Here is a 26953-nt window from a genome sequence, read left to right as displayed (position 1 = left end):
GCTGAGAGCAGGAGCGCACGGCGTCATGGGTTGCTATGACGCCGTGCGCTCCCTGCTGCCGCCACAGTACAGTAATACACTGGTATGATCTATTTATTTTAGAACTGGCTGCCTGGAGCCACCACAAGGGGGAGCCCAATGCATGGGAATTATACAGTTAACATTTAATTCAATGGTACCTATAAATAATTTCTTTGCCTGCACTCCCTCTAGTGGTGGCTGCCTGTAAATGCAGTGAATCTATGTCAGGAAAAAGTGAATCAATTTAGTTCAGGGGCCCCATAGCAGTGGAGTGGTCTACCTCCATGGTAAGTATGCCACTATGTATAAGTAAATAATATGTGAACAGCTTTAGACTATTAATTTATTATGAAGAGATTTGCTGTATTTTGAAAAATTGTATGTTGAGGGTTGAGCCAAATTACAAATTCTGCTTTGTTACATCTGGTTAGAAATGGGTTATATAATGGTAACTTGATAAGTCAACGTTATAATATGAAATTCACTATCCTCACTGAGAAAAATTATCACTTCTAGGAATTAGCTTGTGTGGGGATTCGCTAGCGGATGCAGTATAGAGGCAAAGTACACAGTTCTTGAATCAAACAGCGGTGTTTATTCACACATTGGTGTATAACAAAATGCAGATAAGGTGTATCACAAAACGCAGGTGGCTTGGTGTTTGTACACAAACAAGGAAAGTCCATAAACAATAAAAGCCACCTTTTCCCCTGGGTGTTAATTCACACCCTGTTAGCAGTTCAGCCTCATCAAGTCCATAGGCGGCCTGTTCGCCTTTAGAGGGGCCCGAGTCCTCCAGCCCGGCTCAAACCTCAAATCCCAGCACAGCCCTCAGTTCACAGCACACAGATTCTGAGCGCCACTGTCAGAGGGAGGTAAATCCACACACCTGGCAGTACTGGCTGGTTATTATGCCTTTCAAAACCCGGTCTGGAACATGAGGAGTAGTCACCAACCCAGCACTTTGACTACTCCCAGCAACAGCCGTCCCGGATCAACTGTTATAGCCATGCTAAATCTTTGTGTCAATTAGCAATAGCTGCTGCTGACACATAAAATACTGGCTCTTACTTCACCGAGGACAGGGACCTCGGTGACACATACCTTCCATCGAGTGGCGCACCGACAGGGGTGGTCCAGCGGCTCTGGACCCCCTATAGAACAACCAGTAAATATTTTTTTTAAATCCCTCAGAGCGGCACCACCGATCACCACAGGCGGCGTGGCCCTGGTTCTAGTTGCCTGGCGGCGGTGAGGGGCAGTAGGAGATGAGCGCTTCCATTGTGGAAGCACTCATCTCCATATTAATTTGTATCGCCATCCTCAGGACAGCGATACAGATGGCTGTGCTACGGCTGGGCAGGGGAGGGAGAGGCGTCTCCTCTCCCTGTTCTTCTGATAGGCCGCAGGCACTAATGCCTGTGACGTATCAGTGGCCGGCTCAGGCGGCGCGATGACGTCATTATCGTGCGGTCATTATCGTGCATTATCGGGAAGCACACAGCAGGGACACAGGCCGGAAGAGGCCTGCATCGTATCACTGCTGATGAAGGCAAGTGTTTTTTTTTGGGGGGGAGGGCGGGGTTTAGGGGGGGGGAGCTGGCACTATGGGGGCATCTGGCATTTCTTACAGCCCCATTTTTGGGGGGCACTATGGGACCATTTCTTACTGGCACATTATGGGGGGGCACCATGGGTGCATCTGAGGGCTTTTTTTTCTAATTAGCACATTATGGGGGGCACTATAGGGGCATTATTTGGGGGCACTATGGGCAAGTGGGGGCTCTAAAGGGGCATTTTTATTGGCACATCATGAGGGGCACTATGGCATCTGGTGGAACTAAGGGGGCATTTTTTACTGGCACATTATGGGAGAGCGACACTATGGGGCATTATTTGGGGGAACTATGGGGAAGTGGAGTACCATTGGGGCATCTGGTGGCAATAAGAAGAGGCAATTTTTTTATGGCATATTATGGGGGACACTATGGGGAAGGGGGAGAGGAGCAATATGAGGGCATTTACTGGGGCACTATATAGGGTTATTTTATACTGGCGCATTATAAGGAGTATTATTACTACTAGGGGGTATTATGGGGAGTTTTACTACTACTGGAGGGCTATGAGGAAAATGATTACTAGTATGGGTAGTATGGGCACTATAGGGCATTTGCAGAAGGAGGATTCAGAGCTGGGAGAGGACAGCCAAGGGGGGCAGCAGGCCACGGGCGGGTGGCAGTTTGATAAATGATCCCACAAGTTCCTGAAAGGAAACTCAACGGACTCTATTGTAGCCAATGGAATCTGTTCAGTTCTGCTTGCCTCACTTAAGTGATGAATCCAACACTTCCGTTATTTTCGTTGTTCTGCTCCTTTTATGGAGAAGAACAATGGAAATATATAGCAGCAGTGTGAACTCATAAAAGAAAAATGTGTATTCTATGAAAAAATAGTTGCATACAAACCAGTGATCCATAAGCTGTTCTGTGGAAATCAGGACATGGTGGGAGTTGTAGTTTCCCTAAGGTTAGTACACTTACATAAATGTTAATTGTACACTTTTACACAATGCTTAGAATAATAATCGGATAACAAGTCAGATCTTTAAAGAACTAGAAGATATAATCCACGTCTTAGTCAGCTGTTACATTAGTTCACCTACGTTTGCCAGGAAAAAAATAAAATAAAGTTAACCCCTTCCAGACTGCCCAACATACATATATGTTGGGGGGTTGTGGGTCGGGTATTTAAAGATAGTGCCCACTCACAAGCACAGTGGGCGCCATAGCTGCTGGGTGCCTGCTGTATTAAACAGCAGACACCCAGGGGTTAATTTATGTGATCGACGACAACATTGATCACACACATTTAACCCCTCAGATGCCATGTGGAGCTGGATGGTGTGTGCGGCAGCCTCGGTCTTCCTGAATGATCCAAGGCTGCCGCAGCTATGTTCCTATGGAGACCCCGCCTGTGGCATAGCTCCATAGGAACACAGTGAAGTTATCAGAAACTCCAATGCTAATGCGAACTATAAACTACAGGTCGTCCTGCAAGAAATGAGCTCTCACACAACTCCCTAGACATAAAAATAAAAAAAAAGTTATTGAGGTCCTAATATGGCAAAATTCTTTTTTCCAAAGTTTATTTTTTTCACTATAAAAAGCAAGAAAAACTACACAAATCTGGTATCATTGTAGTTGTACTGACCTAAAGAATGAAAGTAAAGATTTTTTTTTTTTTTATAATTGCACCCAATTTGAATTTTTTCCCACTACATTGTATGTAACAGTAAAAGCGTCCATTAGGCCGAATGCACACGGCCGTGAGCGGTCCGTGGAACCGCAGCCTGGATTCCTGCTGAGAGCAGAAGTGCACGGCGTCATTCCCTGCTGCCGCCACAGTACAGTAATACACTGGTATAGATCATACCAGTGTGTTACCGTATTGCGGCGGCAGCAGGGAGCGCGCGGCGTCATAGCAACCAATGACGCCGCGCGCTCATGCTCTCAGGAGTCCAGGCCGCGGTTCCACGTGTGCATTCGGCCTTAGAAAGTACAACTTTTCTGGCAAAAAAACAAGCTCTCATATGGCTTTGTGAATGGGGAAAAAATAAATAAAAATGTATATATATATATATATATATATATATATATATATATATATATATATATATATATATTTATTATATTATATATATATTTATTATGGCTCTGGGAAGGCTGGGGATAAAAAAAACTAAACAAGGGGAAAAGGTCCCGGTCCAGAAGGGGTTAACAGTAGAAGTGATCATTTAAATACGTTGCATTGCCAAGTCTTTCTCTGTTTCTTTGTACGGTATGCTTTATCTTTCAGTCTAGAGATTTTTAGTTCTTCCGTACCATGCCCTGGTTTGGTGTAAAACAATGGGTCATTTTGTTATATATAATAAGCAAGTGAAAGAAAAAAAAACACAAAAAGGTTTGTATGAAACTTGTTAGGCGGCAAGAGAAAAACCAGCAACAAAGCAAAACAAACCTCCAGCATATTAGGGTTGTTGCGATACCAACATTTTGATTCAATTTCAATACTATAAAAAAGTATTGTGATACTCAATACCACGTGAAAAAAAATAAAACACCAAAAAAGCCACGTGCATTCCAAATTTTAAAAAATGACGAATTGCGCAGTTTTTCTATATTTTTTTCTGTTCCAGTGTTCACTGCATAGGAGATTTTTTTAAATATTTTAATAGTTTGGACTTTTCGGATGTGGCGATATGTAATATGTTTATTTTATTTATATATTTTATATGTAAAATTGGGAAGGGGGGTGATTTATACTTAATATTTTGGGGCCCCTTGGGGGCTAGAACCTGGATCTTTTCATCCCTTGTCCTATTCACCCTAATTGAGCTCTATTAGGGTGACTACGACTTCACACTCTCCCTGCTGCCCTGTGCATAGTGCCCTTCAGTAGCGTCCTGGCTGCCATGGTAACCGATCGGAGCCCCAGGATTACACTGCTGGGGCTCCAATCAGAAGCTGCCTCTGCCACCAATGAAGAGGAGGGGAGGGCACTCTGTGGCCACTGCCACAAATAATTTTAATATTGTGGGGGGTGGGCGCACTGCGCCACCAATGATAATTAACCTTTAATACAGTAGGCAGGTGCCAGCAGCAGATCAGCAGCAGTTAACCCCTCAGGTGCTGCGCTGTCAGAGGCAGGGTGCCGACTATGTGATTCTGCTGCCGGCACAACCTCCTGTATTAAAGGTTAAAAAGGACCTTTCATGGGTTCAAACATTGTAAACTATCAGGATATGTAGAGCGGCGCCCAGGAATCTCATTGCACTTATTATTCCTGGGCGCCGCTCCATTCGCCCGCTGTGGGCCCAGGTATATTCTCCCTCTCTGTATGCTAATTGCTAGCATTGGAGCAATAGGGAGGAGACTGCCCTTTTTCTCAATGGACGTTCCTTCTCCCTGGCTGTAGCGCTGTCCAATCAAAGCGCAGAGCGTCACAGCCATGGAAAGGGTGAGTTTTTTTCCCTACATATCCTGATAGTTAGTTTACAATGTTTGGACCCATGGAAGGTCCTCTACTATCATTGGTGGCGCAGTTCGCCCGCCCCTCTCTCTTCTTATTCACAGCAGCGGCGGCGGCACAGGGGGGGTGGAGAGAGTGACTCCTTCTCCCTTGTGCTGCTGAGGAAACATGATGACGCTGACAGCAGTGCACTCCATGTTCTCTGATGCTAGGTACTCTATGTACAGTATATATCTACAATGCCTACCTACCCACCTCTGTGGTGCAAAAAAAATAAAAAAAAAATAAAAAAAAAATATTGGAGACATTGATGGCCTACTGCCTGGAAATGGCGTTAATGAGCAATCAATAGTGGTCACAAGGCTGGATTCCAGAATATTGGACCCAATCCCATCCCACCTCATCCCTAACCTCACCACATTGTTTATCCCAGACCTAACTTATCTCTTCAACCTATCACTAACCTCTGGTGTCTTCCCCTCTGCTTTTAAACATGCTACCATTACGCCCATCCTCAAAAAGCCTTCACTTGACCCATCTGCTTTGTCCAGTTAATCGCCCCATATCACTTCTTCCATTTGCCTCAAAGCTACTTGAGCAACATGTCCATTCTGTCCTCTCACCACTCCTCCTGCTCTTTGACCGCCTACAATCTAGCTTCCGACCCCACCACTCAACTGAGACTGCCCTTACCAAGGTCACCAATGACCTAACAGCCAAAACCAGAAAACATTAATCTGTCCTCCTTCTCCTTGACCTGTCCTCTGCCTTTGACACTGTTGACTACTCCCTTCTGTTACACATTCGCTTATCTCTTGGCATCACTGACCTGACCCTCTCCTGGATCACATCATACCTCACAGAACGGACATTTAGCGCCTCCCACTCTCACACCACCTCCTTGTCTCATTCCCTCTATGTTGGTGTCCCACAAGGCTCTGTCCTAGGAACCCTGCTCTTCTCCATCTACACTTTTGGCCTGGGACAGCTCAGTATTATGTATGTATACCCCTTTTCATATGTACAGCGCTATGGAATGAATGGCGCTTAAATAATACCAACAACATTGATGGCATATTTTAATAGGCCATGAATGTCCCCTATGGTGGAGAAATTCCACCATGTTGGATTTCAGCACGCTCAGTCCTTTGTTTCCACAGAAGCTGCATCTTGCACCTCTCATCACTTAAATAAACATGTTTACGGTGAAGTCAGATGAGTTTGCTGTCAGCTGAATGGTCATATTGTGTGTATGGTCAGCATAAAGTAACTAAATCATAACACATATTAAAAGAGAACCAATCTACAACAATACCTGTGTTAACCCTTAGAGGACCTTGCAATTTTGTATTTTTGTTTCTAACTGCCTTCCCAGAGCCATAACTTTAGCATTTTTCCATTCCCTGTTTTTTTGCAGGGCAAGTTGTACTTTCAAATGACACTATCAAATATTGCATATGATATATTAGGGAGATGGAAAAAAAAAAAGTTTGGGGAAAGCGTTTTAATAGTGAAAACAAAATTACTTTTTTTCTTTTCATCGTCATATTCTGACGCCTATAACTTTTTTGTAGTTATGTGTACGGAGCTGTATGAGGGCTTATTTTTCGTGGGTCGATCTGAACTTTTCTATGATACCATTTTGAATTTTGTGACTTTTTGATCACTTTTTATTATTTTTTGGGGGGGAGAAGTGAGAATTTTTTTTTTTTTAATTGGCCGTATGGATAAATATTGTTAGTATGGGTGTTTTCGGACGCGGTGGTTTGAACTTCTCTATTTTTTGGGGGTCACCCCCCCTAGGTGATTATAACTGGCAATCATTAGCCAATTGTGTTCTGTGATGGGTATATATCCATCACAGAACACACCATTCACTGTATTCCAATACAATGCTGCCACCTGCTGGCCTGTATTGGAATACTCCAATGATCGATATCGGAGCCTACTTGAGGCTCCAAGCCATCATCAGGGTACTAAAGTTTCTCCGATCTCAGCCAGGGAACCACTGCACCTTTGACCACAGTATCTGAGGGGTTAAATGCATGCGATCAGCCTACATTTCTCCCTGGCCTCTGCTGTTTCAACCGGCAGAAAACTGGCAGCGGGTAGCTGGCGCCATCTTTAAAGTGCCAAGGGGTTAAGTGCCCAGTGCAAAATCTTATACCAAAAACCATGGAAGAAGGTGAGCTTTTACATTAGCTATTGTGGATGCTGTGTCATCCATATATAGGTGTTACATGTCAATGTAATCTTGCAAATTATTATAATGAGAACTTAAAAATTATCAGAAGAGTTCCTTAAAATATAGTGAAAATAGGAGAAAAAAATTTAAAAATATATTTAAGATCAAAAAGGGATTTAAAAAGGTGTTGGCCACTTTCTGGCTTCTGGTGATCAACGTGTATGTAAGATAATTATATTGCACTTACTAATATAGCCTTTGTTGATACTTTTCTATATTTCATAAGGTATGCCCCTTGTTGGTGATACCTTGTGACAAAAGCCATTAAAAGCAATTGAAAAAGTCAATTAACATTTTGCCATTGTTTACTTAACGACCCAGGATGAGAATGCTTGTCCTAAATGGCCGGTACTTTGCGCCCCAGGACAAGCATTCTGGTACTGCGGTTGATGGCATCAGCATGTTCTAAATACAACTTTCCACATATTTCAGCAGTATTCCACAGGGTTTATTCTAGCGGTGGCCAAAAACAGCCAAGAAAAGAGATTTCAGACCTAAATTTAGCTATTTAGCCCTGGTCTTACTGTATATGTCTAGTGAAATCATTAAAAAATGCAAACCTTTACAAAAACAGTCATTTCCTGGTGTAGTTAATCATGAGCAAGTCCTTCAAACCCCAGAATGATTCATCTTTTCTCTTTCTTGGGTTATTGGCAAGGCCTAAATAAGGTTGTGCTGTAACCTATGAACAAGTCTAGAAGGATGCAGAGGGAGCGCCAGAGCGCTTCACGTGCATGAAACTGGCCTGTCTGTAGAACTACTGAGAGCATGTACCATACTGATGAAGAGTCAAATGGCAAATTATACATTTTTAAACTGTGTACCAAAGGAATATGGCAAGAGCCATTTTTTTCTATAGGCAAGTTACCATTTAAAAGCAATAAGGCAAACAGCGGGAGATTTATTAAAACTGGGGTAAAGGAAAACTGGCTCAGTTGCCCATAGCAACCAATCAGATTCCACCTTTCATTTTTCAGAAGTCCTTTGGAAAATGAAAGGTAGAATCTGATTGGTTGCGACAGGCAACTAAGCCAGTTCTACTTTACACAAGTTTTGATAAATCTCCCCCAATGCATTGTTAAAATGTTCTAACCAAACGTGACATTCATCCACTAAGCTGATAAGGAGTGCGATATTGTTAGCAGACTAATAAGAACTAGTTATGTGAAATTTAATCTGTAACAGGATGTGAACTTATATAAGTATAGGCCTTTGTCAATGAACGCTCTTCAGTGAGCCAACACATTCAAAGGAGGGCAGAAAACATGTTCTATTGTAAATCATTACTAACACAATGGAGCGATTCATATAGTCTCAAGGCATTAGCAATCAGACATTCCTGGCCAGTCTTCTACTGGACAAGCAAATTTAATTAGTACTTTGGACACATGAAAAGGCCATGGCACAAACAGCAGTGTCCTGGCCTTGGCAACTTCAGAGAGCTTCAGAGGACTGGTCAGGAACGGTTGAGTAGTTCACAACAGAAGTTCAATGGCCAAAATGTTATCATACCATATGGAAAGACAGGAAACGGCACAGCTGAGCTACAGACATAACCCACTTTGTATCATCATGTAACAGACCAAACTAAATGCACAAAACCAAATTATAAAGGTCTGCTCACAAAGGAAAGCAGCCTAAATTATCAAACTGGAGTTGTTCAGGCTTAAAGGGCATTTATGAGCAGATTTGTACCTGCGAAATTGTCTGACCGGTTGCATGTCCACTTGGCAGCTGAAGGCATCTGTGTTGGTCCTATGTTAACAAGTGTCCGCATTGCTGAGAAAAATTATGTTTTAATATATGCAAATGAGCCTCTAGGAGAAATGGGGGAGTCGCCGTTACACCTAGAGGCTCTGCCCTCTTCACTGACAGTGCCAGGAGTGATCCTGTTTACACCGTCTGGACCTGTTAATCAAACTGCAGAGGGCACAGGAGTTACAGAGAAAGCGGAGCCTCATTTCCTTACATTAAAACTTCATTTTTCTCAGTAATGCGGGCACATTGCAAAAAATATTTCTTCTCCCTAATTAACTAGATAATCTAGAGAGAGAGAGAGAGAAGAGAGAGAGAGAGAGAGAGAGAGAGAGAGAGAGAGAGAGAGAGAGAGAGAGAGAGAGAGAGAGAGAGAGAGAGAGAGAGAGAGAGAGAGAGAGAGAGAGAGAGAGAGAGAGAGAGAGAGAGAGAGAGAGAGAGAGAGAGACACATTTGGCACTACCAGTACCCATCTCTATATTATTTGGCTATATAATTGAATATATCACGAAAGACTATATGGCATCTTGACAGAACAAGTATATAACACTGTGTTGAACGGCTTATAGAATATTTTTTATATTGTATTTTTATATAGTTGTGTATTTTTTATCATTTTTGAATTCATTTTAAATATAAATGTCAAATAAAACATCCTGTATTTCCATATAAGAGTGACCAATCCTCCTTTTCTTTACATTGCAAAAATACCTGTGTTAAACAACAGTGGCAGATCAGAAGGTAATCTGCCTTTAACAAATCCACTTTCAGGCCTCATGCACAGGACCGTGGTGTGTTTTGGATGGAGTCTGTGCGCGTTCTGCAATTTGCAGAACGACACGGACAGCCTTTAATATAAATACCTATTCTTGTCCGCAAAAGCACGGGCAAGAATAGGACATGTTATATTTTTTTAGCGGGGCCACAAAACGGAGCAACATTTCTAAAATGTTATCATTTTAAACAATTGTAGGCCTTGTCAAAGATTTTTCATTATCTTGATAACCCCCTTGTTGCAGCTGATGCTGTGGAACAAGAAGCAACTAAAAGACTCAGGGCCCATGGATTATTTTTCAAAGGTTGTCAAAGCAAGAACATCTTTAGGGCTCGTTCACACAAACGTATTTTGCGTTCCATAAACGGGCTGTTTTCTGCGTTCCACATACGGTCTGTATACGGAACCATTCATTTCAATGGCTCCGCAAAAGATGCAGACAGCACTATGTGCTGTCCGCATCCGTTGCTCTGTTCCGTGGCCCCGCAAAAATTATGATTACTGCACTATTCTTGTCCGATTTGTGGACAGGAATAGGTATTTCTATAATAGGCTTCCTGTTCTGAAAATTGTGGAAGGCACACAGACGCCATCCATGTTTTGCGTATCCGCAATTTGCGGACTGCAAAAAAGGCACGGTCCTGTGAATGAGCCCTTAATCTGGCCACATATAACATTTTCTGATTATAACTGGCCAATATTAGGCACCACGCAAGGCTTTAATTCCCTCACAGAAGACACCAGATGATGGCTGCAGGTCAGTATGGAAATATAAAACATCATACAAACAGTGCAGTTTTTCTGTCGCATTTTATTAACTTTTGCTGCAATTTTGGATCAGTGTTGTTTTGGTTCAATACGCAGAATGATTTAGGCCAATTTCACATCTGCGGCCGGCTGTTCCAGCGGAGAATGCTGGGAATTCTCAGCATATTTGCCAGGTAACAGCCAGATCTCATTATAGTCAAGCAGCAATATCCGGCAATACCAGATTCTGAGAACTCTGCCACAGATGTGACACTAGCCTTAGCGAAAATGGGCTTTTCGTGCATTTTCCTATGCATGTAAAGCATATAAAGAAGATGCTTTCCCAAAAAAAGGCTTTAAGGCCCCTTTCACACGGGCGAGTATTCCGCGCGGGTGCGATGCGCGAGTTGAACGCATTGCACCCGCACTGAATACCGACCCATTCATTTCTATGGGGCTGTGCACATGAGCGGTGATTTTCACGCATCACTTATGCGTTACGTGAAAATCGCAGCATGCTCTATTTTGTGCATGAAAATTGCAAGCATCCGCAAGCAAGTGCGGATGCGGTGCGATTTTCACTCATAGTTTCTAGGTGACAGTCTATTCACTGTATTATTTTCCCTTATAACATTGTTATAAGAGAAAATAAATAGCATTCTGAATACAGAATGCATAGTAAAATAGCGCTGGAGGGGTTAAAAAAATAAAATTAACTCACCTTCTCCTCTTGATCACGTTGTTCCCGGTCTCTTCTTTACTTAATGATGAGCTGTGGGCTAAAGGACCTGTGGTGACGTCAGATCACATGCTCCATCACCACGGTGATGGACCATCTGATGGATCATGTGATCTGACGTCACCACAGATCATTTAGCCCACAGCTCATCATTAAGTAAAGAAGAGACCGGGAACTACGCGATCAAGAGGAGAAGGTGAGTTAATTTTTTTTATTATTTTTTTAACCCCTCCAGCACTATTATACTATGCATTCTGTATTCAGAATGCTATTATTTTCCCTTATAACCATGTTATAAGGGAAAATAATACAATCTTCAGAACATCAATCCCAAGCGGGTTTGGGTATCAAACATACGCGACTTTTCTCACACGAGTGCAAAACGCATTACAATGTTTTGCACTCGCGCGTGTTCCCGCAACGCACCCGCCTCTTATCCGGGCCAAAAATATTACACCAGTGTGAAAGAGGCCTAACCCTTTCAGCCCCAGGCGATTTTCTGTTTTTTTGCATTTTCATTTTTCACTCCATGCTTTCCCGAAGCCATAATTTTTGTATTTTTCTGTTTACATAGCTGTATGAGGGCTTGTTTTTGCAGGACAAGTTATATTTTCCAATGGCACCATGTACTATTGCCTACAATGTAGTGGAAAGCTGTAAAAAAAAATAAAAAATTCCATTAAAGGGTCAAATTGGAAAAATAAAATAAAATGCAATTCCGCCATAGTTTTATAAGTTTAGTTTTTAATGTGACATGTTGCCTTCATTCTTTCACTCAGTACGATTACAGCGATACCACATTTATATTATTTTTCTTGTGCTTTAATACTGAAAAGAAAAAAAATGAAAAAAAATAGGAAAAAAAAAATAAAGAAAAAAGAAAGAATTTTTTCTTTGCATTGCCAGATTCTGATCCCCATAACTTTTTTTTATAGTGATGCATATGGACCTGTGTGAGGGCTCATTTTTTTTGCAGGGAAATCTGTTTTATTGATAACATTCTGGAGTGTTACTTTTTTGCTCACTTTTTTTTTTTGAGAGAGGTGAAGTGGCGAAAATATGGTGAATAGGCCAGTTTGATTTTTATTTCCAGTATAACGTTCACCATAGAAAATAAATACATCTATATTTTAATAGTACAGACATTTTAGGACATGGTGATGCTTATTGTTTTTATTATGGGAAAAGGTGGCGATTTTAATTTTTATAGATTATTATTATTTTTTTCCTCTTTTTTTTTAAACATTTTTTAAGCCGCTCTAAGGCCTCTTTCACACAGGCAAGATTTCTGCGCAGGTGCAATGCGTGAGGTGAACGCATTGCACCTGCACTTAATCCGGATCCATTAATTTCTATGGGGCTGTGCACATGAGCAGTGATTTTCACGCTTCATTTGTGCATCGCATGAAAATCGCAGCATGCTCTATATTGTGTGTTTTTCACGGAACACAGGCCCCTTAGAAGTGAAGTTGGCTGTGTGAAAATCGCAAGCATCCGCAAGCAAGTGCGGATGCGGTGCGATTTTCACGCATGGTTGCTAGGAGATGATCGGGACGGGGACCCGATCATTATTATTTTCCCTTATAACATGGTTATAAAGGGAAAATAATAGCATTCTTAATACAGGATGCTTAGTAAAATAGGGATGGAGGGGTTGAAAAAAATATAAATAATAACTTAACTCACCTTATCCACTTGTTCGCGCAGCTCGGCTTCTCTTCTGTCTTCTTCTTTGATGACCAGGAGGAAAAGGACCTGTGGTGACGTCACTGCGCTCATCACATGATCCCGTGATGGACCATGTGATGAGCACAGCGACGTCACCACAGGTCCTTTTCCTCCAGGTCATCAAAGAAGAAAACAGAAGAGAAGCCGGTCTGCGCGAACAAGTGGATGAGGAGAGAGTTAAATTATTATTTATTTTTTAACCCCTCCATCCCTATTTTACTAAGCATTCTGTAACCATTCTTATAACCATGTTATAAAGGAAAATAATAAAATCTACACAACACTTAACCCAAACCCGAACTTCTGTGAAGAAGTCCGGGTTTGGGATTGGGTACCAAACATGCCGATTTTTCTCATGCGCGTGCAAAACGCATTAAAACGCTTTGCACTCGCGCAGAAAAATCACGCATTTTCCCGTGACGCATCCGCATCTTATCTAGTCCTCACACGCGATGCCCGTGTGAAAGAGGCCTAAGGGACCTGCTTGATTGCTTCTGCCTGTCCACTACAATGAAGTATTGCAATGTCAGCAGATTTGCTATGGTTTTTTGGAGCCCTGCCACTTGCAGGCCTCGATAAGAACTACAGCTGTAACAGGCTGGGTTTCTTCTGAGAGACCCAGACTATTACCACAAACAAATGGCTTCCCCAGTCTCAGTTAGGGGAAGCCGTTAGGGCACCATTGAGGCCAGTGCTCCCGGGAAAAGCCGCCTCAGATACCATGGTCACAATTGACCACGGCATCTGAGGGGTTAAACGTCTGTGATCTGTGTCATCGGCGTGCTTAAAACAACAGAAATACAGTGGCTTTAATGGGCGCCTTCTTTAAAGTCAGTACTTTCACCCTACATGTACACTTCTGGTTGGGAGTTAAACTATGAAAAAAAATCCTTAGATTTTTAAAAAAAAATTTTTTTTTAATTCTGGCATTTCTGAAGTCCAAGTCAGAAGCTCATGAAATATTGTTTTTACCTAAAAATGCAATTAAATCAACAAAATTGCCACAAAACGATGTGTGTGAATCCAGCCCAAAAGGGTTTTTCCAGAAATAAAAATTGATGGCCAAGAAATAACAGGGTAAAGAGCAAATGAGGCCTACATTAGGAAAAAAATTAAAAATAAAAAGAAGAGGGAAGGAAAACCAGATGAGCGTTGTGGAGGTAAATGTGCACATAAATCTGTATAGACATACCATTTTTCACTGTTGCTAATAAGACACTATTGTAGTATTAATAAAATTATGGGTTCCACACTTAAAACAAACCTGTCACATTGAACATGATGTCTGAGCTGAAGACAGCAAGTTATAGAGCAGGAGGAGCGGAGCAGATTGATATATAGTTTTATGGGAAAAGATTCAGTAAAATGTGTAATTTATTTAGATCTGTGCTCATTCTGCACATTGAAATCAAGATTGCGGTGTATACAGAGAGAGCCGTCAATCACTGATAGGACCGCCTCCTTGACTTCAGAGCCCAGAATAATCAGGAATTTAAATGACAAGTTTTACTGAATCTTTTCCCACGAAATAATACATCAATCGGCTCAGCTCATCTTGCTCTATAACATGCTTCCGGCAGACTGCACTACTTCTTCATGGCGACAGGCTCCCTTTAAGATATGTACCAATGTTTACTAAGCTTGTCCTCAGATAATATCTCCTAAGCTGCTCTTTATGATCATTGTGTATATTGGTATCATAGAAGCGGCACTGCAAAACAGAAAATCACAAGAGTACTGCTATTCTCCTTGGGAGATGGTTTTGTATAGTGACTTGTTTTAATACACTTGGAGATAAATTGCGGATACAAAAACACAAAACACAATAGAGCAGAAATATATAGAAGCAGTTTGCCTGGTTCTGCAATATTCTCTCTACGTTTTTCTTTTTAGTGGAACCTGAATTATTGCGGAGCCAACCTTTAATACTGAATCAAATGAGAAATGCAGCAGCAGCCTTAAAGGGGTTGTCCGGGTTCAGAGCTGAACCCGGACATACCCTTATTTTCACCCCGGCAGCCCTCCTGAGCCTGGCATCGGAGCATCTCATGCTCCGATGCGCTCCCGTGCCCTGCGCTAGATCGCGCAGGGCACAGGCTCTTGTGTTTACAATAACACACTGCCGGGCGGTAACTTCCGCCCAGCAGTGTGTTCGGTGACGTCACCGGCTCTGAGGGGCGGGCTTTAGCTCTGCCCTAGCCGTTTTACTGGCTAGGGCAGAGCCAAATCCCGCCCATCAGTGCCGGTGACGTCACCGGGGTTCCTGTCAGCCCCATAGAGAGCCCCGGTACGTCACCGGAACTCAGAAAATGCCTTTGCCCTGCGCGATTTAGCGCAGGGCAAAGGAGAGCATCGGAGCATGAACTGCTCCGATGCTCATGTCAGGGGGGCTGCCAGGGGGAAAATGGAGGGCTGTCCAGGTTCAGCTCTGAACCTGGACAACCCCTTTAAAGCTGGCTGTAGACAGAGGTTGGCCAAAATAATCATCACCACAATTCTGGACTATTATCTGGGTAGTAAATAGCACATAAGGAGTCCAGATCACTAGTTTTAAATTTGATCTGGACTCCTTATTAGCAGTACTATTCACGTATTACTGCAGTTAAAGCCTCATTCACACGCCCGTGCTCAAATCCGTGAGCAGGTGGTCAGTGATGCATCCATGAAGCTGTCCGTGAAGGATCCACGTGTCAGTTTTCATGTTTCCGTAACACTGAACAGCTGAAGAATAATTTGGAAATTGCGGAACGGGTGCGGACCAATTCATTCTCTATGGGGCAGGAATGGATGCGGACAGCACAAGAATAGGCAGTTCTATAGGGGTGGATCCGCAATACACTACGGACGTGTGAATGGACCCTAATGTTTAAACAGTAAGTACATTAAAAAATTGGGCTGCACATAACATTTTCAATAGATGGTTCCGCAAAAATGGAACGGATACCAAAAACATACGGATGCCCAGGGCAGGGAGAAGGAACGCCCACTAGAGAAGCTGATGTCTCCTCCCCATTGCTCCGATAGTAATTAGCATATGGAGCAGGAGAGGAGACAGTTACCCTAAGTTCACACCTGAGCGTTTTACAGCGCGTTCCTACGCGCTGTAAAACGTTCAACAAGGAGAAACCAATGATTCTCTATGGGAATGGTTCTCACCTGGGCGTTTTACAGCGCATACGATCGCGCTGTAAAACACCCGACGCTCAAACAAGTTCTTGAGCTTTTTTGGGGCGTTTTGTCGCGCGTTCCCGTACATAGATATTCGGGAACGCGCAACAATATGTGTTCGCCTGTCTCTGTATGCGCGATTGTAAACGCTGGTACAATCGCGCATACAGAGCGCTCCTTTCAGAACGCTCAGGTGTGAACCCAGGGTAATAGGACACTGCGGGAGAACGGAGAGGCGCCCAGGAATAATAGTAAGTGCTGGGACATCGCTGGGTGCCGCTCTGTGTAGGAAAAGTCCCATCATTGGTGGCGCAGTGCGCCCGCCCCTCCTCCACCCCTCTCACTGTTCATTGGGGGCAGTGGCAGCAGCAGCACAGGGGGAGGGAGAGACTGCTTCCTTCTCCCCTGTGCTGCTGAGGGAATATGAGCGGGCTAACAGCAGCGCGCTCATGTTTAGAGATACTAGACTGTGCAGCAGCGCAGCCCAGTATTGAAAAAATGGAAATCCCGATATCGTATCGATACCGGGACAAAAGTATCGATTGGGTGTCGAAATTTCGATACCCGCAACAACCCTAATGTCTATGGTCTCAACTTAAAGGGCTTTTCTTATTTTACAGGATAGGCGATAAACGCATGACTGCTGGAGTCCCACCAATTCCTTGTGATAACGGAGCAGTAGTGTGCATGCAAGATCACCACTCCATTCACTTTCCACGGGACAAAAGGAGAGGAGTGCAACACTTAGTGCCAAAGAAGGCAAGGAACAGTATAACATCTCTAAAAAGAGCTACCAGGTGACAAAACTGATAATGTAAATGTAACTGTATTTTAAGATTAGTAAGGAAGTTTATATGAGGTTTTAAATATTATAAACCATAAAAGGCTAAAAGAGGAGAACAAGCAGTTAAATGAAAAGCGAAGCAATAGACCCAGAGAGCTCAAGTCTAAATCAGCACTTTATAAGCAACCTGAATACACACACAAGGACAAACAAATCAAGGCAAACAATAAAACTTATGTGAGAACTGGGAGGAAGCATAGAACAGAACCTCAAACTAAATAACAGGGACAAGTGTGGGAAAGGCAAGAGAGCAAGCATTGTGGGCATTACAGGAGAGAATGCTGTCTTTACAGCAAACAATATTAATAATAATTTATAAGCCTCCAGGAGATCCTCACTATAAATAATTGACAGTTGCATTGGTCTTCAAGTTTAGACTGGTCAACTTGTCACATAGTGCTAACTGCCGTATAAATTCTGTGTGTGAAAGGCTGCATTTTAATAGCATTGCTTTAGTTCAGACATTTTTAGTTCCAAAAGAAACAGTTAATACATTCTCCATGAATGTCCTCTGATAAAATGCTCTCAGTCTAAGGGCAAGTTTAGATGGGTGTCCAAAAGCAATGCCACACTCCTCCAGAGGTTATCTGTGGTACTGCAGCTTGATACCACTCAGTTCAATGAGCTGAGCAACAATACTAGACACAAATTATAGACCAACGTGGCACTGTTTCTTGAAGAAAGATCATTTTTTTTTCTAATCCCATACAACCACTATAAAAGTCCTTATTTTGGGAGAGACACCTATGCTTCTACTGAACAGAAGTTACAAACCAGTGCTGTATTGACCAGATTCATTAGAGTTACATGGTATCCAGATGTTCTACCTTGGACTATCAAAAATGGATAAAGTATGGCCATCTGAAAGCTTAAAGGGCTAACTAATTAAAGAGGACCTTTCACCGATTATGACATTGTGAACTAAGTATACAGACACGGAGAGCGGCGCCGGGGGATCTCACTGCACTTACTATTATCCCTGGGCGCCGCTCCGTTCTCCCGCTATGCCCTCCGGTATCTCCGGTCCCAAAGTTATAGTAGGCGGAGATTTCAGTCACTAAGTTATGGTAGGCAGAGTCTGCCCTTGTTCTGCTGTAGCGCTGGACAATCGCAGCGCAGAGCTCACAGCCTGGGAGTTTATTTTCTCCCAGGCTGTGAGCTCTGCAATGCGATTGGCCAGTGCTACAGCAGAACAAGTGCAGACTCCTCCTACTATAACTTTGTGACCGGAGAGCATAGCGGGAGAACGGAGCGGCGCCCAGGGATAATAGTAAGTGCAGTGAGATCCCCAGGCGCCGCTCTCCATGTCTGTATATTTAGCTCACAATGTCATAATCGGTGAAAGGTACTCTTGAAGCCATGTGGGTCTGAATGCTGGGACCTCCACCAATCCAAGTAGGGTGGTCCTATGTTCCCATCCGGGTGGAGCAGCAGGTCAAGCATGCACCCTGTTCCTCCATTCATTCTGTCTGAGACTGCCGGAAATAACAGAGTGCAAACTCTTCAAGCTTCCCCTAATGACTAGTTTTACAGTATATCACAGTAGGCTGAAAAAGATGTTACCTAAAATAAACAGTGTAATATAAAAATAAAAGTGAGATAGATCATAGAGTGATGAGAAGGTATAAGAAGACAATGACATAATGACATATGAGGGGGTGCTAAAAGAAACGGGAATCGTCTCCTTGAGGGGGGAGGGTAGTACAGGCTGCTGCTTCTAGGTGAATGTCCAAAGAACCTTGAACCCATGTCAGTATGTCAGCCAACGTTGTTGGGGGAAGGTTGTTTTTGTCGCCGGTTCCTTTTTTTCTTAGTAAGTTGTCCAAGTCCAAAGGAAGCTACCATGGATAAAACACAAGTTTTGGGAAGGTGCTTCATGATTTAAGGAGAAAACATCCAGATTTCTGGAAACCAGGTGACTGGTTCTTCCGTCATTAAAACGCACACTGCTCAGTGTTGAGCCATCCTTGCCTTAGTCTCCATATTCACCCGATCTCGCGCCATACAACATTTTCTTTTTTTTTTTATTTCCTTATAGATTAAGAAAGGCCTTAAGGGAAAACGTTTAGCTGATGTTGACCAGGTGAAACAAAAAACTGCAGAAGTACTAAAAAGGTATCAACGATGAAGAGTAAAAAAAAAAATATATAGGTTTTCAGCAGTGGAAAAACATTTGGACAAATGTATTGCTTCAAATGGAGAATACTTTGAAGGAGACTGAAGTTTTAAAATGTAGAAATAGGACAACTCGAGGAGAGTCCAAAATTTAATAGACTACGCTAATAGGTCCGCTAAACTGGCGCTTCTCATTACCCTGAATGCCGAGAAGGCATTCGACTGGGTCAATTGGTCGTTTGTCTTCTCGGTGCTCGAGAAAATGGGCTTCCCCTGCCAGATGATGAGAGCCATCAGGGCACTATACAAGGATCATTCAGCACGGGTCTTAGCTAATGGGACCCTATCTGACCCTTTCACACTGTCTAACGGCACGAGACAGGGATGTCCTCTTTCCCCACTTATTTTCATTTTATCCATAGGACCTTTAGCCCAAGCTATAGGGAAGGCCCCAGAGATAATGGGCATTCAAATGGGGGGATAGACAACACCGTATCTCATTGTATGAGGATGACATCATACTCTAACTAATCCTGATACGTCATTATCGGCGGTGATGAATAGAATACGCGAGTTTGGTGCCCTGTCATACTATAAGATTAACAAGACTAAATCACAAGTCCTCCCATTGGGCTTACCTACAGACGAGCTAATTCACCTACAGAAAAAGTTTCCCCTAGACTGGAGATCAGATGACATTTTATATTTAGGGATCCGTCTCTGCACCACCCCTCACAACCTCTATAAAGCTAACTTCTCCCATTTAATACCAACACTTCAATCTGAACTTAACAATATAGCGAAAACAGAACTATCGTGGATCGGGCGAATAGCTGCGTTCCAGCAACACATCCTCCCGAAAATGTTACATCTGTTTCGGACCATCCCCATTCTTATCCCAAACTCCTTTAAGCTATCCAATAAAACGCTCGACAATTTTATATGGCAAAAGGGCCCACCAAGAATAGCTGGGGGCATAATGAATAGACACAAGAAGAAAGGTGGTCTTAGTCTACCGAACATCTTTGACTATTATATAGCCTCCAGAATCAACCAATTGCGGGCATGGTGGGCGGGTGACCCATATAGAACAGTCCCAAGCTCCCTCACACAACCTTAAGGCCTTACTATTAGCATACCTCAGTAAGAAATCACCTATCCCGACTCATTCATTTCTTGTCTCTTCTTCACTAGCCATGTGGAAATCATTTGTAGCCAGAGTGGCAAAGAATCAGGTGTCATTCTCACACTTAGCCCCATTAGATTATTTATCTCTGCTAACTCCCGACCTGCATTTGGCATCATGGAAAGAGAGGGGAATACTTTCTGTGGGTGAATTGCTGACAAACTCACTGACTAAACCTTTTGCAGACTTACAACAGTCCTACGGCATTCCGAGTGGAGAAATCTTTAAGTATTTGAGAATCAAACATATCCTGAATGACACTCCTATGTCAATTGGAAACAGGGTTTTACAACTGTTGAAGCATTGGAACCTTCCCAATTCATCCTCTTCAGGAATCAGGGCTATCTATTCCCTTCTAGGAAACAAACTTTCCTTCATCAAAACAGCCCCATTCATAGCCTGGGAGAAAGAACTAGGTCAATCCTACACTCTCATCCAATGGTCTACTGCCATTGGGGTCGCCACGTCTCACCTGCACTGTGCTACCCATTTAGAATCATACATGAAAACGGTGTTGAGATGGTACTTTACTCCTCTCAGACTTAGGCTAATTTACCCGGGGGTTTCCCATACCTGCTGGAGGGGATGTGCCGGAAAGGGGTCCTTGCTTCATATCCTTTGGGATTAAAGTACTATGGTCCCAAATCTTCCAAACAGTTTCTGGTTTGACTAAAGCCCCAATTTTGCCTGATCCTGCTCTCGCCCTGTTGTTTTTAAAGTTAAATGAGATCCCCAGAGAGGCAAGAGTGATAAGCTTACACATTTTTCTAGCTACAAAATTGCGCATAGTGACTTACTGGAAAAGTAGGAGAATACTGTCCCTTTCTGAAATATTAGAAACAGTGGCCACTACTTCGGTATACGAAAAAATGATGGCGTATAAGGAGGCTAGGATACATAAATATGAGATGGAATGGGCCAAATGGGAGATCATACAAGCTCGTTCAGGAAGTCCATTCTGATCTTTGACCCATTCCATTTCATACGGGGTACTCCTCCTGTAGGTCGAATAATTCTTATTTAGGCTCTCTGATAATGACTGGTGCAATGTAAAGTGATTATATTTGTATGCTATGTTGTGACTTACGAATATCCTCACTCTACTCAGATACCCTGTTCCCCTTTCTTCCTCCCCCCCCCCCTCTTTTCGTTCCCTACCCTCCTTTATTCCTTGTTCATGTATCATTTGATTTATGATGTAAAACAGAAATGTATGGCGAAAAATATGCTTCTGTAATGCTTTTTCCTGAATAATAAAAAAAAAAACATTGACAAGTAAAATGTAGAAATAAATAGACTTTTTATTAATGAATGCCTGTGTTTTTTTTGGGTACATACACATGTGCTACATAAAAATCTTATTTTAGGCTTGTAAAGGAAAGCTGAACAAAACTGCTAACAAATTGTGAAACTGACATTAGAGCTTTATTATATAGACGAACCTTGGTTGATCTCCAAAACCGTATTGATATTATTGATTGTGCAACCTTGAGGTGCCATTGAACAAATCGGTCTCCACCCAGGGCATACAGAAACCATCTTTTTTCTCTCAGTACCGAAACATTCATTCACTTTTCTAGAAATATTTTAATTTTATTGAATATACTTTAGCAAATATATAATGACATACTGAGTCCCTACAGGGCCTGTACCAACATTAGAAATTAGTACCTATCCACAGTGTTAGCTCGGTGGGAATTCAACCACTGGCACCCACACCATTAATGAGAATGAGGATCCTGTATCCACTGTACAATGCTACTCCATTCATCTATGAGGGACTGCCACTGTAGGTGGCCATCTCCACAGTCCCACAGAGAATGAAGAAAGTGGTAGAGGTCATGCTCAGACTGACACTCAATTCATATGGGGACACTGGATTCCCATTCCTATAATCAGTGGGGTCCAAGAAGCTCCACCGTTCATACATGCATCCCTTATACTGTGGATAGGGGATACATTTTAAAATTGGCTCTCCCCCTTAAACGCCTCATTCACAATTCAGTGTTTCACGGATGTGTGCTGTACATGTTCTCCACGGACAGCACACACCCCCCCCCCCCCCCCATTAATTTTAATGTGTGTATTCAGACATCAGTGTTTTAGCACGGTCCGTGGGTCAGTGTTTTTAGCATGGATGCATGCTCTATTTTGTCCGTACACGTCCATTATAGTATATGGGTCTGTGAAAACCACGGATGCTATCCGTGTTGCACGGATCCTTAGAAAATTATTTTTCAGCTGTTCAGAGTCAGTGAAACACGGATGCAACACAGACCGCAAAATACAGACACACGGACCCCAACACTGATCCTTCACGGATGCATCACTGACCACGTGCTCACGGATTTGAGCACGAACATGGACGTGTGAATGAGGCTTAAGTCAAAAATAGTGAGTCTATGCTGGATGGTCAAGAAATGTCAAAAAGTAGAAGCTAAGGAATTTTGTTTTGACCTCTATAACTTAAAGGGAACCTGTCACCTGTCACAGAGCTATGGGGACTGGATATTGCGGATGTTGCCATCTAGCAACCCATGGCCTCAGCTCTATACACAAAATCCCGGTGACAGGTTCCCTTTAACTTTTATTCTGCTCATAAAATATACAAGAGACGAGCAGACCTCTTCATCTACAGATGATTAAACTGGGTCAGTACGGTGCCAAAGATACAATATCATATGGGTAGTCAGATAGTGTATGTATATGAAACACTAGGGACCGCCAAGGTGAGTAAGTGGGGAGGGTATACAAGGGGAAAGATACTAGGGAATAACCATCCCTGTCGTTTCCCTTACTAAAGCCTCCGCCTGGGGATGAACCCTAAAGGTGGAATCTCCCTGTACTCATACCTCCCCTGGCTAGCCCTATTGAACCCTCAAAAAAGCTGGGTTTTCCCTCATATCCTAGAGGCGGAGTTTCCCCTCATACTCCAACACGTTTCTCCCTCCTGGGTTCAACAGGGGGTTGTTAAGGGAGGAAGTTGTCCTGGGCCCTTAAAGTAAACCATGTAACACAGAATAAAATCAGTGGTCAACGTTACGGGCCTGTAGTAGCAATGTATCGAGGAGGCATCACATGTGAATCCTACAGTGAGGGAATGGTAAAGTCATATGGTGCCAAATGCGATAAAGGGCAAGCTGCAGGCCCCCGGGGAGGTGCGTATCACTTGGCATGCAGTCCTATGAGCTCCGCAATTTACAGGCAAGTTTGGATGACATGAACTCGCGAATAACAGAGGAAGGGATATATACAGGTCTTTAACATTTTAATCTCTGCACTGTTGATAAATGGATTGCCTGTCCTTTGAGCCCACAGTTCTAGTGGTGGTTAGTCTACTTTCACACTCTCGTTTTGGCTTTCCATTTGCGAGATCCATTCAGGGCTCTCACAAGCGGTCCAAAACGGATCAGTTTGCATTCTAATGCATTCTGAATCGAAAAGGATCCGTTCAGAATGCATCAGTTTGCCTCCGTTCAGTCTCCAATCCGCTTTGGAGACGGACACCAAAACGCTGCTTGCAGCGTTTTGATGTCCGTCTGATGAAACTTAGCCAAACGGATCAGTCGTGGCACACCATGTAAGTCAATGACACAATCTGGCACAATAAAAAAAATGGATCTGTCCTCCATTTACTTTTAATGGTGTTCAAAACGGATCCGTCGTTGCTATGCTAAATATAATACAAACTGATCCGTTGTGAACGGATGCAGACGATTGTATTGTCGAAACACGAGTGTGAAAGTAGCCTAATAGCATTCTTCTCCCTTATAACCATGTTATAAGGGAAAATAATAAAATCTACAGAACACCTAACCCAAACTTCAGTGAAGCATTCCGGGTTCGGGTCTCGGTACCACTTTCAGTTTTTTATCACGCACGTGCAAAACGCATTGCTCCTGCGCTATCAAAACTGACTAAAATTGTGTGCGTACTCGTGCGGGTTTCCCGCAATGCACACGCAACGCATCCGGAGCAAATCCGGGACGCCCGTGTGATAGAGACCTTAGTCCTCACAGGACAAGAGACGTCAAGAATAGGATAGGTGTATGACCCGCTGAACTACAGACAGCTTTTAAAGTTACCACCATTAGGACTGCCAGCGTCTAGGGCAGACAACCCCTTTAAGTTAAAGAGTGGCAACATGAGACATGAGGTCTGTAAGCCCTGGCAGCATTGTGAAATTAAAAGTCCTAACATGTCAGTGCATGTAGCATTTCAGCTCAGAACTATTTACTTCAATGGCACCGAGCTACAACACCAGGCACAAGCCAAGAACAGTGCGATACCGTTTCTGGAAAAAAGTAGATATGTTTTTCTAATGCTGAAGAAAAGCTAGAAGGCAATGGTGGGAGATGTGGAGACACTAACCAACGAGCTTGTGAATGGCTGCAGCTCAGAATCAGTGTTACATAAGTAAAGCAAAGTACGGTATTTGCTAAGTTACTCAACCTATTAAGCAGATCACATCTAGATGTGAACTGTGAAATAGTGTCCAAAGGTGAACCTACGCTTTTAGATTGCCAACAGTCTAAATATTCCATTCACAAAAAGAACCTTCTGTTTTCAGGGATGCAAATGTATTGCACAAAGCTTTTCCCCATTGCTTTGCAGAGTGGGCTCAGAGAAACTGAAGCCTCCTGCTATAATGGATGCATGAATAATGGCAACAAGACATGAACGTCTCTAATCATTTAGTGAAGAAACGTTTGCTTCAATGCCTGGAAAAGAGCCTAAATGTAGCTGTACTCTAACCAGATAGCCATTTCATATAGTGGTACCTGCGGCATTGCAGGCGGTGCACTACCCGCGGTATTGCACTACCCGTGGCATTGCAGGCGGTGGACTACCCGCGGCATTGTAGGCAATGCACTACCCGCTGCATTTTAGGCAATGCACTACCCACGGCATTTTAGGCAATGCACTACCCACGGCTTCGGGGAAGATAATAAACGAGCAGTGGAAAATAAACAATAGCTTGCTGGGGAAAGATTAATAAAGTTTGTATGGTTTTGGAAGTAGAAAAGTTAACGATCTGGCGAAGGTGTTGAAACATCTTTATGTGTTTTCAGCTCAATATACAACACGTACAGATGATACATTCTGAATTACAGATCAAGGATAGTTGCTCCCCAAACACACATCTTGCGCAGATCAGCAGCCTAGCTGGCACGTCCTGCTCCATTTCAGAGCACTCCGACCACGGCACTTACCAGAAAGCATTTTCAACTCATTAAAATGACTTGAACTGTGTCTGAAAATATATGCACCCAACCGAATTGGCAGCCAATGAAATTAAACATGCCAACCTTTTTCATCTCTTCTAGTGGCAAACAACCATCGGCTGACTGCATTTCTACAATGCATTATCAGTAGTATTTGGCATTGTTACATTGTACAAGGCCAAATGTACTATTTGTACGCCTCAAACAGACTGCAGCTGTGAAGACTATATGCTGGGTTTACAGGTTCAGGTTTTTTTTATGCAGAATTTCATGTGAAAACCAAGTGTGGATCATAAAGGACAGATACCATCTCACCTCATTTTAGGATCCACTCCTGGTTTTGGCTTCAAAAACAGCACAGGAAAACCAGGCTTACACGGATCAATTATCAGGCAAATAATGGGGATCAGTGTTTGTATGAACACTCTTTCTCGATAATGTGCCTGTGTGAAAGGCGTCAGCAATCACCCGATGCTTGTTGATCTGGCGATTGTGTCATTCTCCAGGCACCGAAAATCATCTTGCACTGTCTAGACAACGATCCGCCGCGCTGCAACAATGATCTTCTACGAGAACAAGCAATCACTATAGCGATCACTTGTACACCGGAAGGGATTGCTGGATGTAAAAGCAGTCTTCTCCGATGATCTGACATATCGGGAGCGTCTGCTTAATTCCCGATAATCTGCCAGATGATCTGTATGTATAAGGACCCTTAGGCCACTTTCACACAGTATTTCAGTAGGCAGAACTAGGAGTGGAACTTAGAGAAAAAGTATAATGGAAATATCTGTGCCTCCTATGTGTTTTGGCCCCGCTCCTGGTTTTGACTTACAAATACTGACTAAATACTGACTCTTATTCCTACAATGCACTTTAAATAGCCTAGATTAAATGATCCTTTTGTTGTATGCCGACACTCCTATGCAGACTGTGTACAGACAGCAGAAAAGCAAGAATACTGAGAAGAAGATGTACAGGATTACCTGAGATCCCGCGCCAGCAACCTCAGTCAGTCAGCCGGCGCATGTGCACTGCGATGCCCATTCCTTGTATGACATCACAGTAATTAATACGCATGTGCTGGCTAACGGTGCGAAAACACAACAAAGGAGGCGGTCCATCGGTGCATGCGCCGGCCGACGGACTGAGTGCGCAGGAGAAGTTAGTAGATGGGCGGGCAGAGGGAAGGAAGGGGCGGGGGGAAGCGTCGATAAGGCTGAGCTAGCTGGGCACCTACGAGGGTAACGCAGCCCCTGGGCACTTGCGAGCCCTCATTTGCATATGCTACAAAGATGTTTTTTGCCGGTTTTATAAGTCCAGGATTGCTCATAAAGGTAACTGTAAGGCTGCTAGAAAGCTATGGGAAGAGTTACA

The 26953-nt window shown here is 43.1% G+C and overlaps 1 protein-coding gene across 2 annotated transcripts in view; it reads right to left on the bottom strand.

Annotated features, from left to right (window-relative positions):
- BASP1 (brain abundant membrane attached signal protein 1) overlaps nucleotides 1-26953 on the bottom strand; it is a 79578-nt gene that overhangs the window by 12491 nt on the left and 40134 nt on the right. The gene's annotated exons all lie outside the window — the stretch shown is intronic.

Source organism: Bufo gargarizans, chromosome 5, assembly GCF_014858855.1.
Source record: "Bufo gargarizans isolate SCDJY-AF-19 chromosome 5, ASM1485885v1, whole genome shotgun sequence".
Lineage (NCBI taxonomy): Eukaryota > Metazoa > Chordata > Amphibia > Anura > Bufonidae > Bufo > Bufo gargarizans.
Note: the sequence above shows the minus strand (reverse complement) of the source record. Positions and strands in the feature narration are given on the sequence as shown.